Here is a 20,607-nt window from a genome sequence, read left to right as displayed (position 1 = left end):
CTTTGCATTTTATCCCTCACACTACCTTCCAAAATCTCAGTCATCTCAATTTTTAATCTGGACCATCTTGTTCAATTACATTTCGTAATGTTCTCCCACCTCTTCATATCGAAAAGAAAGAGGGCTTTTTGCTTTGATCTTTCCCTGAAGATTGCTCGAATTCAAAATCTTATCATTAACCTACAAATCCCTATCTAACAGCGCCCCTATCTAGCTAGACAAATCCCCAAAGTGCAGTCCAGCAGACCCACCCGCTTAGCCTACTCCTGCTAGCTAGCCATCCCAAGATGTATAAGGCAAAACGTTGGAGGTTGCAGCTTCCCGTTGCCCGCAGCCAAACACTGGAATTAGCTCTGGTCCTTCCACAAAGGCTTCAAAACCTGGCTCTTCTCTCAGACTCCTAGCAGTATCTCGACCATATATCCTACTTCTTCCCTGCACTCACCCCTTACCACCAACTTTGATCGAACCAGTCAGAGCCACCTCCCTGTACCTGACTTAGAACCACGACAAAATATGACTATGCATGTGAAATATCTAAACATGTCATGTGTGTAAGCCTATCATGCAATATGTTAGCTCCTTGAATGATGTAATTTATTACTGTAACTAACGACTTTATTATATGTAAGCAATGTCTCTGCAAGCTACTACTGTAACCAACCTGATTAAGTAATAAGCACCCACATGCTCCTGGGCTTGGCGCGCTATACTAATGTCAAATGAAATAAATAAAAATGCTTCTGCCCCTTCCACATTTTTTTTAAGGCTGACTTTCCTGGTCTTCCTCCTTTTCTCCCCCCACGCTCAAGTTGCAATGGTCAAACGTGTGCTGTATCCAAGTCAATAAAGCTGTATACCCCCCACATCACTCTTCTTCGTAGTTGCGCATAGTACTGTGAGGAGGAAGAGTAGGACTAGGCGTAATGAAGATTAGCAGTAAATAATCCGGCAATTATTATCCCAATGTCCTTCTTCCTCATTCCAGTAAAGCAAGTAATTACTGGGTTGGGGGTGTGTAGCGCTAGACATACTGAAGATTACTGACAAGTAATCAGGACTTGATCTCCATGTCATCCTTCCTCGTCCATAAAATGATCGCAGTTACTGGGACGAGGAAGAATAGGACTGGGCTAATGAAGATTACCAGTAATTTATTGGGGTATTCACTACCACTCGTTACCTTTTAAAAATTCTGACTAACGTTGTCTATTTAACATAATAATTGTAGTCCTGTAAAAGCGCCACACGCAGCTTTTTTTCATGTACTCGGGAGTCCCTTGTGTCAAGTTACTCTTGCAGAGTCTCTTTTCATTAAGGTTCGTAGTGTGTGTGGTCTGTTATCTCGGTTCGCACTTTACATTTATTTGAAGACTCTTCACACAAGCTTGGTGCAAGAACGGCTCCAGTCTGCCGTGTTTTACAAGAGGCCATTTGACTGGAGGCCAACCCAGCTCTTCAGTGTCCCAAGAATGTCAGGCAGTGAACGAAGACAGGCATGACATCACGGTTGTTAAGCAGCGTCTATAAACAGAGGGCCGGGCGCATGTGGTGCCTACGCCTCTTCTCATTACCGCCTCAAAGAGCAGACAAGCCCCGCAGTGCTGACTCAGCAGCAAAACTTCCAGTCCACCGTCAAGCGGGAAGTCCTACGGATTTGCCATTTTTTCTGCAGGAATATTACACAAAGTTCTTTGATTCGTAGCTAATATTCCTAGCAATTGTCACATGGCATTCGCTGGCTAGCAGCGATGGGTTTTATGAGCATACACCTGTGTTGCTAAGGAACAGATTGAGCAAGCCAGAAAACAATGCGAAAGGAGAAGAGGAAACAGGAAATATGAAGGAAATGTTAAGACAGGGGAACACTGATTGAGTCATTTAATATAAGAAGGACGGTAAACCTTTCAAACCTTAGCCCTTAGTTAATTGTTGCACCACTGCATCCGAAATGTCTGTGTTTTGGATACGCATTCCCGACTGCTACCTTTCCCCCTCCCTCGGTCTGATGTCTGTGTAACAGGCCCGAAGCATGGGCCTGACCATGTCCCAGCTGGTGAAGTATGTCCTGGCTCAGTTAAAAGAGAGCACACGAAATCACACGCTGACACTGTCGCCTGGCTGTTAACTGAAGTACCCAACGGGGTGGGCTTCTTTATTCAAATAATGTTACACGACACGTATCATGGGACTTCAGCTCTGCTTGCGCCCTTAAGCCTGGAAGTGTTTTAGTGCAGGGAAGGGTGCAAGGTGTAATAACTGACATTAATGACAGTACCATAATGATGAGGCCTGACAAGTGGATAAGGTGCACAAACTTTGGCCACAAGCTTTATTGTAACATGAGCTTATGTGGAAAGAAAACCAACCAACAAAACATAATGAAAACAAAACAAATATTTTGGGGAACAAGGGATCAGGTGAGCGGGTCCCTACTCCCACGTAGGGGCAACTCGAGGCTGATCGCTGCCGCCCAAAAGCTTGTGACATTCTGTGGACTCAACGTGTGAACCGTGACAGGTTTATCTTCCTTGTTTTTGAGTTACATTCTCAAATGCAGTCTTTATTTAAGAGATTACTTTGTTGCTTTGCCCTCGTCATTCATCTTCCTTCAAAGTTTCTTTCAATTTCTCGCCCTGGTGGGGCATTTGCCTTTTCCCTTTCTGTGTTTTACACCTTTTTGGTGATGGCATTATTAGCCTTTCTTCTGATATCTCATCACTTTTTTGGGATTGTCCCCTTGAGGGGCTGTATTATTTTTCCATGCATCCTGGAGAAGCATTTTGCCTTTACCCCGATTTTATGCACATTTCCTCATTTTGAGGAGTATATCATAATTGTTATACTATTTTAGGATTGGCCCCTTGAGAGGCGTTGTAGATATTTCCAGTTTCTTGGTCTGTTTTCTTCATTTGCTTGATGTTTTCTTTTAATTTGCCTCTTGCGAGGCGTTAGTAGCTAGTTAATATTTACCGACTGGCTTCCTCACCCTGGCCAGTTTACCTTGTATTCATATTTTTCTGCTTTGTGAGGCGTTTGCCTTTTTGGTTATTTATGCATTTTCCTCCTTATTGGTGGATAACTGGGCTTCAGCTTACACCCAACTTTACCTCAAGTTTGGCAACCTGCCCATGTGGTTTGGTTGTTTAATTAACTCCAGTTTGGCATTTACTGAGCTTCAGCTTTCATCAAACCTTACCTCAAGTTTGGCAACCTGTCCATGTGGTTTGGTTATTTAATTTACTCTGAAGAGGCATTTCCTGGGCTTCAGCTTTCATCAAACTCTACCTCAAATTTGGCAACCTGCCCATGTACTTTGGTTATTTAATGAACTCCAGTGGGGCATTTACTGAGCTTCATCTTTCATCCAACTTTACCTCAGGTTTGGCAACCTGCCCATGTGGTTTGGTTATTTATTTAACTCCAGTGAGGTATTTTACTGGGCTTCAGTTTACATCCAACTTTACCTCAAGTTTGGCAACCAGCCCATTTGGTTTGGTTATTTAATTAATTCTGATGGGGCATTTCTTAGGCTGCAGATTTAATCAAACTTTACCTCAAGTTTGGCAACCCGCCCATGTGGTTTGGTTATTTAATTAATTCGAGTGAGGCATTTACTGGGCTTCAGCTTTCATTAAACTTTACCTCAAGTTTGTCAACCTGCCCACGTGGTTTGGTTATTTAATTAACTCCAGGATGTATTCATTGGGCTTCAGCTTTCATCTGACTTTACCTCAGGTTTGGCAACCTGCCGATGTGGTTTGGTTACTAATTAATTCCAGTGAGGTATTTACTGGGCTTCAGCTTTCATCAAACTTTACCTCAAGTTTGGCAACCGGCCCCTGTGGTTTGATTATTTAATTAACTCCAGTGAGGTATTTACTGGGCTTCAGCTTTCATTAAACTTTACCTCAAGTTTGTCAACCTGCCCACGTGGTTTGGTTATTTAATTAACTCCAGGATGTATTCATTGGGCTTCAGCTTTCATCTGACTTTACCTCAGGTTTGGCAACCTGCCGATGTGGTTTGGTTACTTAATTAATTCCAGTGAGGTATTTACTGGGCTTCAGCTTTCATCTGACTTTACCTCAGGTTTGGCAACCTGCCGATGTGGTTTGGTTACTTAATTAATTCCAGTGAGGTATTTACTGGGCTTCAGCTTTCATCAAACTTTACCTCAAGTTTGGCAACCTGCCCGTGTGGTTTGGATATTTACTTAATTCCATTGAGGCATATGGTAACTTCTTTCTTTGGGTATTCCGGTAAACTTAATACCTTTTTAACTGGTGCCTGCTCTATTCTGTGAATTTTATATTTGTTAATTGGTGCCTGACCTATTTATCCACTATTCATGTGTCGGTAGTATGTCTACTTAGAGGGAGGGAGATTTTTGAATGAATTTTGCCTCTCGCCGCGAGGGCGGACGTAGGCACTGCTCCTGCAAGTGCTGTGGACAGGGGAAAAGATGGCTAGGGGCTACCTTGCCCCCTCAGGTATAGGGGGAAATTGGCCTGAGGGCAGGTAGCCCCCTTTGAAGTATCAAAAGCACCTTTGTCCCCCATCTGTCCCTCGATTGTACTTTCACCTGCCTCCATAGTTTTAATCCTTCAACCTGTGTTGTGTTTACCGGAATGCAACACACCTTATTGTGTGTAATAGCCAAAACGGGGAATGCATTTAAAACAAACAGCCCAGCGGACCCATATCCCCTTATTCCCTTTTGCTGGGTAACCGGGATGCGTGTTCCTTGTCCTTAGGAATATGCCAAAATACCCTGCTGCGTGCTTGCAAACCCTTGTGAATGCCATGCCCCCTTTTTCCGGCAAGTAGGCAAAGACTGTGTTGGTTTTACGTGTGCATCAGGGAAGTAGTTTAGGAAAATGGGCTGGGTGGGAACAATAATGCATCACCGTCCCGCAGGGGCGTTGCTAGGGGGAGGCTTAGGGGGCTATTGCCCCGGGTCTTTTGGTTGTAGCTCCGGATAGAATCTCCGAGACTACAACAAAAAGGCTACCTAGCCCCGAGTCCCGACAGTACCGACATCAGCATAGCCCCTGATCTTTTCTAGACCTAGCAACACCCCTGCAGTCCCGTACAAAAATTAAACAGGAATTCCTTCACCCCATTGCTTTCTCACATGAGAACTCTATCACCTGCATGCCACCGGCGCAAGCTACTTAAGTTGTTCTAACTTGCACACTGGCCTGGTGGCTATCGTGGCGCACTTCTGCCGAGCTTATCTGGCACCGTGCGCCCCCTAACGAAGCTTTTCATGCTCCCTGTACCCTGCTAATATACCCGTAGGACGTTGAAAAACAGGTAATTCCCGAACCCTTTTAAAAGGGAAACTACTTATTTAAAACTTCCCAAATTCCCTTGATATGTCCTTTCACTACTTACCCAACTACAAATGTGACTACTTGATCGACCTCGTAGTGGCATGTTTCACCTTCAATCTCCCTGCAGCTGCCACTTGTCGCTTTGGAGGCCTCACCTCTTTCTGTTATGCAGTGTACCCTTCGGGGCCGATGACAGCATGTTCTCCTGCACGTCGGATATCTTACTGTGCTGTGTAGTGTACTTGCTGGTAGTATCCCGCTGCTGGCTTACATGTATCCATGCTAGGAGCCCTCTCCTTCAAGTTTGCCCCAATACAGGCTACCTTCATGCAGCGTATAACTCAAGCTGCCTTCAGGCAGCACTTGACACAAGCTGCCTTCAAGCAGCGTTCAACACAGGCTGCCTTCGTGCAGCTTTTACACCGGCTGCCTTTGCGCAGTGTTTAACACAGGCTGCCTTCACGCTGCACTTACACATTTCCGATCCTTGTGTCAAGCCGCTTCTTTCGCTTTTACAAACTTAGTTTGTTTTGAGCATCCAATTATCCACTTCCGTGCTTGTTATGCCAGGGAAGTTAAGTCCTTGACGCACTCATCCTTTAATTAGCCACCAGACTGGTTGGAATTTGTTAATGTGTTTGCCACACATGGGACGGGGACCATTGTGCCCCCGCTGCAGTAGCTGTTTCGTTTGCCGATTCACTCGCCAGTTTGTGGAGCTGCCACAGAGGCTGGGGCAGGGTCAACTTCACCTTGTTCCAAAGCTCAGAAGCCCTGCTCGCAGCCTTAGTTTGCGTGGGCCGTAAACACCTAAACGTTCTGAGCTTCCCAAGCGTGCTTCTCATTTCGGGTACAGTTCATTGCAGCCACTCAACTGCTTCAAACAGCTGTTTTGACTTACTGCACAAAAACTCAGACTCGTTAGAGTGGAAAAGGTTGCTTTAATGTGACAGGTCAAAAGTTTACAAATAAACGCTTACCTGGCTCGCTGGCCTTACAAACTAACAAACTATTTAAACAACCAAATAACAATTACAATTTTCATTTTCCCAACAATGAAATAATTAAATAAATAAAGAAACAAACTTGCTCCCTAAACATCCCTTGGTCCCAACAGTCTCCTTACCACTTCTCAAGGCGTCCCATTTCTCAGCACTCACCACTCAGAAATTCCGTTGTCATGCTTCGCTGGATGTGCGCACTCTTTTAATGCAATTTCGTAGATGGCAGAAATGTCAATAAGTGTTTTACCACTTGCTTAGAGCCCGTGCACCAACCTGTGCACAAATCTGGTTTGTCAAAGGGCGACGACGGGAAGGAGCTTCCTGCTGTGCTGGGTAGGTTGAGACAGGATCAGTCCCACGGGCTGCTTCTGTTTCTTTCAGGGTTTGAGCTAATCCTTGGAGACCTGTAGTGCAGGCCCTGGTGGTCCTTCTCTGTGGAATCCTGCCTGCTGGGCTTTGCAGAATTGATTTATTGCTCTGTTTTCGATTTGCAGCTTCAGCGTCTTCTTGGTTCTGGGTAGCGAGACCACATTGCCCAGGGGACCCATTCCACTTGCTGCCACTCGGTAAGCGCCAGGCACACCAGTACTTGCCGAGGTGCCTGGTTTGAAGATCACAGCAGTTACGGGCAGTCTCTTCAGTCACAGCCCTGCTTTCCTGTGTTTCAAAAATAACAGGGTGCCTGGTTTTTTACTTTCAGGATTCTGCCACTGCCACTGCCAGTGTTGTGTCTTTTTGAGTGCTGGGGTTTTTTCCCAGCCACTCTTGGATGGTGTTATTCCGCTTTGTCTCTTTTGCCAGCTCCACTTAGCGGGTGTTCCTCTGCAGCATTCCCGCTCCCCACCGGCCAACGGTCGGATTGTCCTGCAGTGTTGGCAAGGTTGGCCCGGAGTCAGTACAACAGTTACTTCGATTTCCTCCGTCTTCTACGCTATTCATTGGACGACACGCCTGCAGTCCTGCAGTACTGAAAAAAGCCATGGCCGCTCCGTGATGTCGGCACTGCTGAGCTATTATCAACTGATTTAAAGGTTTCTGTTTCCGCCTCGTCGTTGCAGAAAGCGCTTGCCTCAGGATGCGGCATACATCCCTCAGCCTACCTTTTCTTCCTGCAGCTTCCCGATATACACCCCTTTTTTTGGATGAGTTTTGCCACTCGCTGTGAGGGCGGCTGTAGGCACTGTTCCTGCAAGTGCTGGAGACAAGGGAAAAGATGGCTAGGGGCTACCTTGCCCCCCTCAGATATAGGCCAAAATTGGCCTGAGGGCAGTTAGACCCCCCATTGAAGTATCAAAGGCCCCTTTGTCCCCCATCCATCCGGATGGGAGTGGGGCCTTTGATGCAAGTGTCAGTGGCAGGGATTGCTGTGCTGCCACCTGCCCCTGTCACCCTCATCTAAAATGTCATAACATCTCTCCTAAACTAAAGTAAAACTTCTTGTTGTTATCAGTGTCTTAGTCCATCAAGGGGTAGCCTCCTGGTTTCAGCAGAGGTCTTTGGTTCTCACTACTGGCATATCTATGTGCTGCTTGGTCATGGTCTGTAGATGTTTGAATGCGCCATTCTTTTCCTCAGCGCATTGCTTTGTTGTTGGAATTTCCTTTTTAATTTCAGGTGGAAGACACATGTCTTCTCCATGGGAGTCATTGCTGTCTTTCTTTCCTTGTTTGGCTATATTTGAACAAGTCTGTCCTGTGTTCAGCTTACGCAATGCTTTAAGTGGGGTAAGAAATTGAGGGGAGCCCTCATTTGGGGGCATGGTTTTCATGATCGGCATGGCCTGAAAAGTACAAAAACCATAGCAACGTATGCAAACAAATATGTAAATGTATGTAAGCATTTATATATTTGTATGTGTAACTTACTATGGTTTGTGCACTTTTCAAACCATCTTTTCTAAACATAGAAATATGTTAAGTATTTCTATTGGACTCCACGGGAATGGGGACCTACCGAATCCCCCACCTGACTTCCCGCTCCGGTTGGACTTGTAATGTCCCGGTGGCACCAGGAAGTCAGGCGGCGGATTCAGTTTTTCGAGGTTGGCGGGTTACCACCGACCTCATAATGAGGCCCTCTGTCTACTAATTGTTATTCAGCCCTTGATACGTTGCTAAAGGATGCTGGCATTGTCAACATTGGCAGTGAAAAAGATGTATGTATCGATACTGTTGACATTCACTATGCAGACATTATTAATATTACTCCTGCTAGTGCTCAAGAGGGCCGTGTGCACTGGGATAGTGAGGAACACAGTGTTCGAGTTGTTAATATTGCGTCTTTTGGTAATCAAGAGTGGAGTGTGCACAATGATGGGGAGGAATACAGTGTTGGGGTTGTTAATATTGCATCTGTTGGTATTCAAGATGGGAGTGTGCACAATGATGGGGAGGAACACAGCGTTGGGGTTGTTAATATTGCATCTGTTGGTATTCAAGATGGGAGTGTGCACAATGATGGGGAGGAACACAGCGTTGGGGTTGTTAACATCGCAAATGACCAGGTGGTAAGTATTCAAACACAGGCCGATGCCCCTCTTGAGCTTGCAGCAACAGTGCAGACTAGCAGCGATACAGCCATTGAAATGCATCCTAATGCCCCCTCACAATTAGTGATAGTGATACTGTTGGTACAAATGAACAACAGCGTTATGTGACAGTGTCTGTTTTTGATGTTCATAAGCCGGGGGTTAGTAACACGGGGAGTGAAACAGGCATATGTAAGGGTGGCAATGCAGATACTCTGAATGGCGGTGCTCGTAATGCATGGACAGGTCACAATGCCGGTGAAATTAACATTTCAAATGCTGCCAACCCCGATAATTTTACTACGTTTACATGTAGGCGTGTGTTGGTTATTCAAAAGAACAAGAAAAAAAAGAACCCACTTTAAAACAGAGTTACAACAAAATGCACGCCCTTGTCAAATGTTTAAAGAAGGAGCTTGTGCAATCTACGGTTTGGAGCGCTTTTGAAGATGTGGAAAGGGCAGTTTTTACACTAATAAAACATTTGAGGGCTGATAATATCGCCTTATCATCAGGAAATTGTGGACAGCCATACGTTCATTGCCCGATACCCCACTAGCCAACAGTGCAGTTGTTGAGCCCTACACACCAGTCACAGGTTTGTCTTGTAATGCATCTTGTGAAACATCCACAGGGGCACAGCCTACCACTGCACTAGACACATCTCCACAGATTGACAGCAGAACACTAGCCCCCGAAGACCCCATGAATTCTCACAATCATACCGCATCTGATAACCCCCAGTTAACTTCTGTTCCCACTACAGTGACAGTGGGTTCTAACTCAGCTACTTCCATGTCAGTACCTGCTCAGGGAATATTCCAAATAGCAAACATATCAGACGAGTGCAAAGGGTTATGATTTGTAAGCAATGACACCCTTCAAACCAGCATTATTAGCAAACATAAAACAAATCTTGACCGAGCACACATCCCCCAATGCCCTATGGGCGCTGTTTGAAATAAAAAACACAACCATTTTCACAGACATTGTCAAAGACAAAGTGATTGTTCAGCACGGGGCGGATATCTGTTTTGGTGGAGCCCCAAAGATCCAGCTCAAAAATTAAAATGTGCCAGGTCCTGAGCTCAGAGGCATTGAACATTTAAAATCTTAAAAAAGACCTGCTTGCTTAAATCCCGACGCGGGCGACCTAGCACACCGCCAACACCAACCCCCCAGACACCGGAGGCCATGATTTATTTGGAGAGGGTGCGGACCTATCAACAGAGTTATAAAACATTCTCTGCCGTGGAGCATTAGGAGGAGTTCAGATTCATGAATCTGGCAGAGGCTGTGGAAACACAGGTTCGCCAGATTTTGGAAACTGTCAGGCCGAATGATTTTGGTAAATAGATTGGAGGCTGAGAGTTTAAATAGACCCTTGTTTACAAGGCGATCCCCTCATGATACTTTTGGTGTTTGCAATTTATGGAGAATTTGCAGAGACTTATTTATTATTTACTTATTTCATTTGTATAGCACGCATACAACCCGAAGGCATTGAGGCACTGTTACAGGTACAAGACTACTCGTCAAGCTAGTGTCATACAGACATAGTTCCGACATACAATATCATGGGTAACACAGGTACATTAACCAAGTGGCAATTAGCATACATAATAACAAGCAGTAAAGTGGTGTTGCAGTGTCAAATTGCTGGCGAGTAAAGGGGAAGGGGGAGTTCAGGATTAGGTAAAAAGCTGGCATTATTTTTGTCATCATGTCAATCCACCAGCGATTATTTAGAGGATTTAACTTCGGAGTTAGCTCCCGGCAAATACATTGTGGAGTTTGTATCCACAGGCCCCAAAACCTATGCATATCTTCCATCTCTAGGGACCATCAATATGAAGGTGAAAGGTATAACGCTGAATGTTAGCAACACTGCCGCTATACATTTTGACAGTTTGAAAGATTTGGTGCAATCCTTTGTACAGGAAACCGTGTGTAACACCCCACATTCTATCATCATTACACACCCGTGTAAAGTGCGCAATAAAAAACAGTGGGAAATTAGCACCGTTACTCTACAAAAGACGCTCTGTGTTGTTTTTAATAAAAGAATGCTAGCATCAGGTGGATTGACGAACCCCTATGGCTATTAAATAGTTTGGCGTTAATCTCTTACCCACCAACTAACTATTCCACATCGCCCCTGCCATTTCTCGACCTCTAAATCATCTAGGCCACAGAGGCGCTGCACCCATCCTAGCTAAGTGTCTGAGAGTTGGTTGTTTGAATGTGCATGTTTATTTTTCCTATGCATTAAAACTTTTCTGCTCTGCAGTGAACTGATTGTACATAATTATTTCCTTTCTGTACTACATATATCTTTTTTATGAATAACATATTATTACAATTCATAAAACAGTCTGGTTCTTTATTACGTGTTCCTGTTTATTATGTATAACACACGCTTGTTGATTTTTTAAAAATGTTATTTTATTCAGAGGTTTAACACTGGATTGTGACAGGGTCAACAATTTTTAATCACACGTTGTAAGTTAAGACACAGAGTAGACCTCTATGGTTGTTCCAGATGCAATTTTTTTTATTTTCTCAGATGATGCTACAAACTCCAACCATACTTCCTTACCTGTCAAAGTCTCTTTGTCTTAACATATTTCCAACAACTTCATATTCACTCCCATAACCATTGAAGATGCAACTATGTATATAAACAACACATTTTAATTAACATTTAAAACAGTGATTTTCAATCAGATTTTCACTGCATCGATAAGCAAACACAGATAATCGAGAAACGGTTCCCAAAATGCATAAAGTTCTCTGTCAAACAGCCACTGTCCTTTAACGCAGCACAAAATCTGTTGCAGGTTGGCCGCCTTCAATCACAATGAGGAGCCGACTGGCGACCTTAAATTGCAAAAACCTCCTTCGTGGTGCTTTTGCCAGTAGTTGTCCATTAGTGGGTGGCTGGTGTTGACGCATATGTTTGCGATACATAAAAGATTGTTACATTCCCTTCTGTATATCTCAGTTGGTGTTTCCAGATAGCACAACAGCTGTGGACCAATAGTACTCAGATGTTCTTTGAGTAAATCCATCAGTTATCGTTGCACACATCCAACGGTCGATTTCACATTAAATGTATTGCTTTCCAATAGGTGTTCATTTTTTATTTTCTGCAAATAAGCACAAATACATATGAAAATATCTACAGTCGTAGGTCAGTTTACGGGGCCCCATGCACGTTGCTCTACCATGCTGTCTTTGATATATTTTATCCCCACACTTGCAAACTGTTTTCTCAACGTTATTTATAAAATACATCGGAGACCCCTGTCTAAACTGCTTGATTTTCAGAAAGGGGTTATTCGCCGATTGTATAGCCCACAATTTTTTGATACGCACCGTTCAGTCTGTATGCCACCCCTTAACTGTGTTAGCGACTGTATCACTCACACCATTTGTACAAGGTATTTAGAGGTCAACATTTGACATATTTTACGTGGCAAATTATCCAAAACACTTGTGAGGATCCTGTCAGTGATCATCAATTTTATGTCCTGAGCACCATCTATGATAGTGTTGTTTTAAACACGTTTTCACCACAATGGCGGTAAAACCCTGAATGGCCACAATGTCACTCCAGCTCACAGCTGATATGACTGAATCATCTTTAATGCTACCGGTCTCCATTAGCGAAATGCAGGCCTTGCACAGGCTCTTATCGCACTGCCCTGAGTTTTCAATTTGTTTGAGCAGAAAACACAATAAATAGTGATAGTTTCTGGTACAGCTTGCTTCTCTTCAGCACCGTCCACTTTTGGTTTTAACTATAGCTAGTTCTTACACCCTAAAAAATAAAAACGCTCACTTTAAAATATACCCATCAGGTAACAGGCCGCCCGATAGCCAGGATGCTTGGACCCCTGTTTTTCCCGCTGCTCCATTGGGGCGAAGTCAGTCCCCGGCATCATGGCCGCCTGCAGAACCATAGATTAATTTCCACTGTCTTCGGAACCCACATCGGCTGCGGATGGTCCCCCCAGTACCCAGGGATGTAATTTCACCAAAATGCCTAGGGTAGCAGAAGTGACATCACACGACCCTTGACCCCCTGCTGACATCACAGGAAGTGGTGTAATTTGACCTCACCCACAAGTGACATCGCAGGAAGTGACGGCAAACGACCTTCAGATTATTCAGATGCGTCTAGTAGCCGTTTTGCCAGGGGCTCTCATTTAAGCCAGATATATGAACTGAGGCACAGAGGGAGGCATGATTTGTCCACGATTACACATTAGGCGAATGTCATTTTCCAGATTCGACGTGGGGGCTATTTGTAAAACATACATAATGCAGTATTTGTAACGGGGTAACTGAAATCTCTAACACAGGCTACAGCTAGTGTATGAAACGTCTATAGATCAAAGGATAGAGAAGTGTGTGCTATCTGTGGCGTGATGTGTTAAACAAGCCAAAAAAGCACTGGCGCGCGGAGGCGTGCGCTTCTGTTTACCCAGGAGAAAAATGCTGCCGTAAAATTAAATAATTGACCAGGATTTAGTATCAACACAAGTCCCTGATTATAAATGTATCTATGAGTCTGCTACCACTGCGAAAGAAGAAACCTATTACACTGGTCTGTGTGCAGACAGGAGAGTGAACCTGATGATGTTATCTTTGCTGGAGTAAAATACCTGGCAAAGTTTCTAAGCGTAATACTGGGTGCCAGAAGACTTAAAACCCCCCACGATGTAATGTAATATAATTGCTGCACACATAAAGCCATGGCACCACACAGTTATTTTAAATTGAAAACACCCACAAGTTGCTTCAAAACGGGGGACTCACTGGCAGATTTCAAGGCGCGTACTGCACAATACCCCTTTGTCAGACCCAGTGGCGCCCAATGGCATAGCACAAAATGTGTCAGCACCCCTGTGACACATGCTGTGGGGGACCCCCCAAGCTCCTTAACAAAGCACACAGCACGCCACACCCCAGGCCGGTCCGGACCACCACATGTGCACAATGTCCATGATGATTATGCTGCTGCAGGCATGTACTACTGCAAGTGAAAGAAGCAAATGTGTTTTCCAATCAAAGCTTAAATGTTTAACATAAGATAGAAAGAAGCGAGTGCTGTCTGGTCCACAAATAGACCAGCCACCATTGGTGGCTGGTGAGTTGTTTTTTGGAGGGTGTAAATATTTGCCACAAGTATGTGATTATGACTGAGCGTAGTGAGGGAGCCTGCACTAAGGAAAATGGGTTGAGGGACACGATCAGAGGGATTCTTCTCCCTCCCAGAGAAAATGTTTTGAATAATGGGTTAAATGGTGCATTACACAGAACACTTTCTGGGAAACTTTGGTTAAAAGGCCATAAATGTGGGTAAAAGGCAAACAATCAGTTTTGTAGGGTGTAGGGTAAATCATAAAAAAATGTACAATAGATGCAAGTCACCAAAAGTGCAAAGGGCATTTCCCAATGCATTATCATACTGGTCCCTACAGTATATGCCAGTATAAAAAATGTTTGTATGCTGGTTGTGCCCATACATTTCCATGCTGACTCCACATATAAAACCATACTCATGTTCGCTTTAAGATGTTTTTATATAGTATCATTATTGGCACAGGGCACAAAACTGGCTCTGCCAATATATGCCAGTACTCCTACGTAAGAACATACTCCTGTTGGTTTAGTCATTAAAAGTGACATGTCCCAATATGAAAACCTGGCCAAAATGGTTCCAATATAAACCAGTGTAGACCCATATGAACAGTTATCATGCTTGATCCATCATAGATTCTCAGTTAATAAAAAGTCAGGCTACAGTAAAAAATACACAGGCCGCTACACCAAAACATCAGTCTAGCGACACTACCGTAACAGGAGGAGGGGGGGGGGGTGCCAACACATATCCTGGGAGCGGTGCTACTTGGACTAAAAATAAATCAATGTTTTATTTTTTTAGTCACTCTGCCTTCATAAAGAAATTATTTCTGATACAGAAATATCAGCATGGCCCGCAGGGGGCCCCCCAAAGTTTGTGTTACGCCACTGTCTAGTGAGGTACCACACTAAACGGCTACTCCAGAACTACCTTATTGCCATTCCAGATCACAATTTACAGATTAGCAACTGTTACAGGCATATGCTCCTGAATGTTTCAAATGCAATCTCCAACAGACCGCCCCACGACCGTAACAGTGAGTGGCGGATCGCTGCCGACAGAGAGTGTATACATGTTCTCACAGAGATCCCCAGCCTCGCATCCCACCGTCAAGCCCAGCGCATCTTCCAGCTCATCACCCCCCATTAGACAATACAGGGTATAACTATCCTCAGAGACACCAGTGGTTCTTGGGGCTATTTTCCCCTTGTCGTAACTGTAGCTGTTCATAATTGTCATTTCCTGAATAGCCCCTGGAAAGCAGGAAAGGCTGTAAGGCCCTCTCCTATGCCATCATAGCCTTAGGGCCGTCCCTTTAGATCAATAGTTCTATCAAACATTCTTGGGATTCTTAAAATATATAAAATGTATATGCAAAATATTGGGGTTCAATAAAATTGCTTTCAAAAACTTTGGGATGTTTATGAATTTGATATGAAATTAATATCTGCTTCTTATCACCCTGGGTCGGAACCCCTCTGTGAGTTAGAAATGCATCACTCTGAAAAACCCTAGATTCACAGTCCCCATCTTGAGAGCTCACTCACTCTCCGTGCTCGACCGAGCAACATTGTCGCGCACTGCTCCCATCTTTATATAGATTTGATATAAAATGTATATTCACTTATATCAAACCTGATATAAAATAGAAAACACTTCCTATAATAAATATATTTGACATAAAATCGATATCATACATTTTTTTTATATAATTTCTATATCAAATTTATATTAAGTTTATATCAAAGCACACCAAAAGGGTGCAGGACTAAGACCGGAAACAGGGGGCATGTCCGCCTGTCATAATTTAACTTGAGACAAAAGGGGGCTCTTTCTACTACTCATCTATACCAACTTGTCTTTCTCTCTCCACCTTTTCTAGTTGAGCTGGTATAGCCGGCGGGTGATGTGACAGGAAGTCAGGAGGGTTGTACGCACCTGCTGTGAATTGCAAGGACACTTGATAGGCTTGTACTTGCAAAAGCCAGCCCTCCAAACAAATTGGGTTGTCTCAGACCAGAACCCAGCATGATCAGTATCATCATGGGCGCACATACGTTTTGACCCAGTCACATCAAAAAACATATTTAATTTGAAAAGACTTTTGACTGGAAAACACGGTTGCAGCATTCCAGTGCTGCTGTGTGCCTTAACTTTAATTGTGGTCCAGCATTGGGACATCTCTACATCATGGCCCCTGCTGCATTTGTAGTTCTTGGAGGGCCTTCCCTGCTGTGGGAAGCTTAGCGCTACTTGGGCCCATTTCCCATCTGAGGCCCAATCAGGCAAGCCGGCAAGAGAAGGCTGGCCTGCCTCCCAAGGCCCTTTTCCAAAGCTCCTGTCTGAGCCTGTCTGGGCTGAGGAAGGCCGGCAGAGCCCCAACCCTTCCATCCCCACCACAAAACTATGCTGCAGCCTTCTGACTACATTTTGCTCCCACATGAGCCTGGGCATCAGCACCCATTCAAACTGTTGAGCCTCCAGTGAGTGATGGCTGATCTCTTCCTTTTTGCCCCCTTCACTAGCACCCTGATCTATGTCTGTACTTATCTCACTCACGTTCCCTCTTACTGCTTGCCCAATGCACTAACCTGAATTTAGCTGTGTATAGTTTTACATCTTGCACCCTAACTTCACTCCATTGTGTGGCTTTTCTAGAAAACCGAATTTAGCTGTGTGTATTTTTACATCTTGCACCCTAACTTCATTATATTTTGTGGCTTTTCTTGAAAACTGAATTTAGCTTTGTGTATTTTTACATCTTGCACCCTAACTTCACTGCATGTTGTGGCTCTTTCATCCTGCGCTCAAATGTGCACTGCTTTTTCTCTCCATTTGTCACTACTACGCCATCGGTGAGATTAGGCCAGAACTGTGCATTACAGTCACCTGTCACCCGTCACCCTTTTTCTTTCAACTTCACTCTGCGTCCCTAACGCCACTCACCATCTCTCCAATCTTCTCTAATTACTTCTCTATTTCCTATCCTACCTCCCCCACAAAGTCTGGTATGAACAATCACAAAAAAGACATCCTGCGTACAAACCCTGGCCTTCCTATTGCAGACACCTATGTCAGCGCAAACTCCAGAGAGGTCTTCACAGATATCCTTTTCTCTGTACCCTCTCCAGACAAACAGACTCCTCATCTCATCTCTACTCTCTCCCCTTTCACTTCCTCTCCCATTAACGGTGGCACCAGGTAGGAAGTCCTCTTGGCTGGCTTCTCATCCTCACGTTGCATCGTTAATGTCTACCACACAGGCACTATCTTGGTCCAGGGTCCTCAACCCAATCTCCTTTTCTTTGACCCGATCCTGCCTTCACTCATTAACTTCCTTCCTTCTGCTGCCTTTCCCCCACCTCTCTAACTGTCCCTTCACTTCTTACCAAAGTACCATGCCCTTCTACTCCTCCTCAGAAAACCTTTAAAGGCAGAGACCTCCTCCACCTGGTGACTCATAACGCCTGCGCAGCCAACAAACACTCTGCTGACATCTGCCTCCTTCTGACCTCGACATTCTCGCTCTTACCGATACATGGTTCAATGCCAGCTCAGTCACTACTTCTAACTTTCTCCTCTCCCATGGCTTCAAGATCATTTCCAAGCCTCAACCTCACCATGCTGGCTGTGGGGTCGCCTTAATCTATCCTGAGTGGGTTCCTTCTTCCACCATACCCACCCAACCCTATTCTTCCTTTAAGAGCCTAGTTTGCAAATTGGTTATCCCTCCCTCCTCCACTCTGACCATTGCCACCATTTACTGGCCTCCAGGCACTACCACCCGGTTCCTCTCTGAATGGGCTAATTTTTGCTGGTCCTTACTCTCTTCCACCTCCAACCTTCTCCTCTTGGGTGACTTCAACATCCAACTGGACTCCCTTGCCTCAGCATCCACTCTCTTCGTTGACCTCTGTGCATCTATTTCCCTCTCCATTCTCCCCTCCGATCCAACCCACACGGCTGGACACACACTGGACGTCATCATCCACTCAGACCTCTCTCTCGCTCACCATCTGGTGACCTCTCTCTCTTGGTCAGACCATTCTCTCCTCTCACCTAGACCCCTTTGTCCCTCCTACCCCAACCTCAAAAGCCCTTGCAACCTTGTTCTCGAACATCCATCCGATGAAACAAGTGTCAGCTGCTGCCTTTGCTTCTACCTTCATCTCTCCTTCCCCCCACCTCAGACTCTACAACAGACACTGCTCTCAACAACCTACACTCAGCCATCACCAATAGTCTTGACATCTTTGCCCCAGTCATGAGGATCCACCTGAAACCCGCCTCTAAGCATAACACCTGGTATGACTCCGAACGTGCAGCCCTGAAATGAAAGTGCAGAGCAGCGGAACGGAAGTGGTAAATCTCAGGCGCATGCTCTGACAAACTGGCCTGCTGCCTGCTCCAAAGGCAATACAGACTCACCATCCATGCCAAGAAAAGGGCCCAGATTCAGGCACGGGTATCTGATGCATCCAATAACACAGATGAACTGTTCAGAATCTGCATGGAGTTAGCCAACCCCTGTGCAGACTCCTCCCCTGTCTTCCTTCCCAGGCCCTCTGCAAGGCACTGGCCACACACTTTGCCACCAAAACTCAGGAGATCCTGAATACCCTTGTTACTCACCCGCCAAACCCATCCCACACCCCCTTGCCTCCTTTGGCCACTCGCCCTCCTCTTTCTGCCTTCTCCTCCTTCACCCCTGTCACACCTGAAGAAGTTACCAGAGTTGTCTGCTCTATGAAGGCTTCTTCCAAAAAGGTGCCCCCCTGCGCGTCCAGAACCATCAAGGACAACATTGGCTCTTATGCCCCCGCACTCGCAGATTTGTGGAACCACTCCTTCACTGACAGTTCTTTCCATTCCATCCTCAAGCACTCTCTCGTGCACCGGCTCCTTGAAAAAACCTTCAACAAAACTTACCTGTCCATCCAAATACTGCCCTATTTCAGTTACCCTCTTTATGGTGAAACTCCTGTAGAAGCTGGCCCTGCCTCAACTCAACCCGCACACTGAACTTGTTGGCGGTCTTCATGATCATCAATCTGTATTGCGAGCAGCCAGAGGCACGGAAACTGCTCTTCTGAACACCCATGAAGAACTGTGCAGATCCCTTGACTCCAACTCCCCAGCTGCCCTCATCCTACTGGATCTCTCCTCTGCCTTTGACATTGTCAACCATTCCACAGTCATACAAAGGCTCCACAATACCCTTGGTAGCTCAGAGTGGGCACTGGAATGGCTGACCTCTTTCCTAACTGACCACACCTTCCAAGTCATCTTGGGTACCTTCTTCTCTCCTTTCTCCATCTCCACCTGTGATGTCCCCCAGGGATCTATCCTCCCCACCAGATCTTTAATATTAACTTTAATCAGCTGGCACTCCTCATCTCCACCTTCTCCCCCAACTTCCAGTGTTATGCAGATGACACTCAACTCTTTTTCAGACTTCCTGCTGACCCACTCGCACCTTCCTTCATCCCTGACTGCCTATCTGCCATTCAGGCTTGTGCACCTCCAAAGACCTCTGCCTCAATGCAAGCAAAACTGAAATCCTCCTGATTGGGACCCCTGCTCTGTCCTTCTTCCCATCTCTCTGGCCTCCCAACTTGGGCTCTCCCCCTGCTCCTTCCTCTGAAGCTAGAAATCTTGGAGTCATCTTTGACTCCTCTTTTTCCATCCCCCCTCACACTCAGGACATTGAAACGAAGTCACACTTTCAACTCTTCCTTCTCAAGGGAATTCTCCCTTTTCTCAGCTTCCCGCAGAAGCTCAATCTTTCCCGAGCCCTGGTTCTCTCTAGGCTTGACTATTGCAACAGCCTCCTCCTCAATGTACCTTTTTCCACTCTGTGACCCCTTCCGCTAATCCAAAACAGAGCAGCAAGAATTATCCTTGACCTTAAGCCCAGGGACTGCATCTCTCCTGCCCTAAAATGTCTCCTATGGCTCCTGGTTGCTGCATAGATCAAATTCAAATCCTTCTGCATCATCCACAAGGCTGTCTGGAGCCAGGGACCACTCTATCTGCAACTCTCTCTTACAAAATACTCTACTTCTAGACCACTTTGTTCCTCACGCACAATGTGTGTAAAGCGCTTCACTAAACAGAGAGCAGGAGGTCCTTCACTTTCCTCGGTTCCATGCAATAATGTCCTCTCAAAAATGTCTCCTGACAAAAACGTCACCGTGTTTTTCGGAGACATTATTACATTGAACATGCAGGGGACACCCCGGCAACGCCTGTTTTAAAAACATTTTTTACAAGGGGACCCAGGGACATCCCCGCAACCCGTCCCCATACATAATGTCACCACACATAATGTCGCCAATGGATTTTTCCCACCAACATTATGCATGGGGACGTTATGTATGGGGACATTATTACCTAATACCCATTCCTCAGCTGGATCACTCCAATGGAACAGCCTCTCCCTCCATCTGTGTCTTGATCAGGATGTCCTTAAGTTCTGAAAGCTCCTCAAGACTTTCCTACTTTCCTCCTCCTTCCCTTCTTCCCTCCTCTGCTAAATCGCACAGTTGCTATCATTGGTTTATTGGACCCGTAATTATCCTCAGG

This window comes from Ambystoma mexicanum, chromosome 7q, assembly GCF_040938575.1.
Source record: "Ambystoma mexicanum isolate Mex_15411 chromosome 7q, UKY_AmexF1_1, whole genome shotgun sequence".
Taxonomy (NCBI): Eukaryota; Metazoa; Chordata; class Amphibia; order Caudata; family Ambystomatidae; genus Ambystoma; species Ambystoma mexicanum.
Note: the sequence above shows the minus strand (reverse complement) of the source record.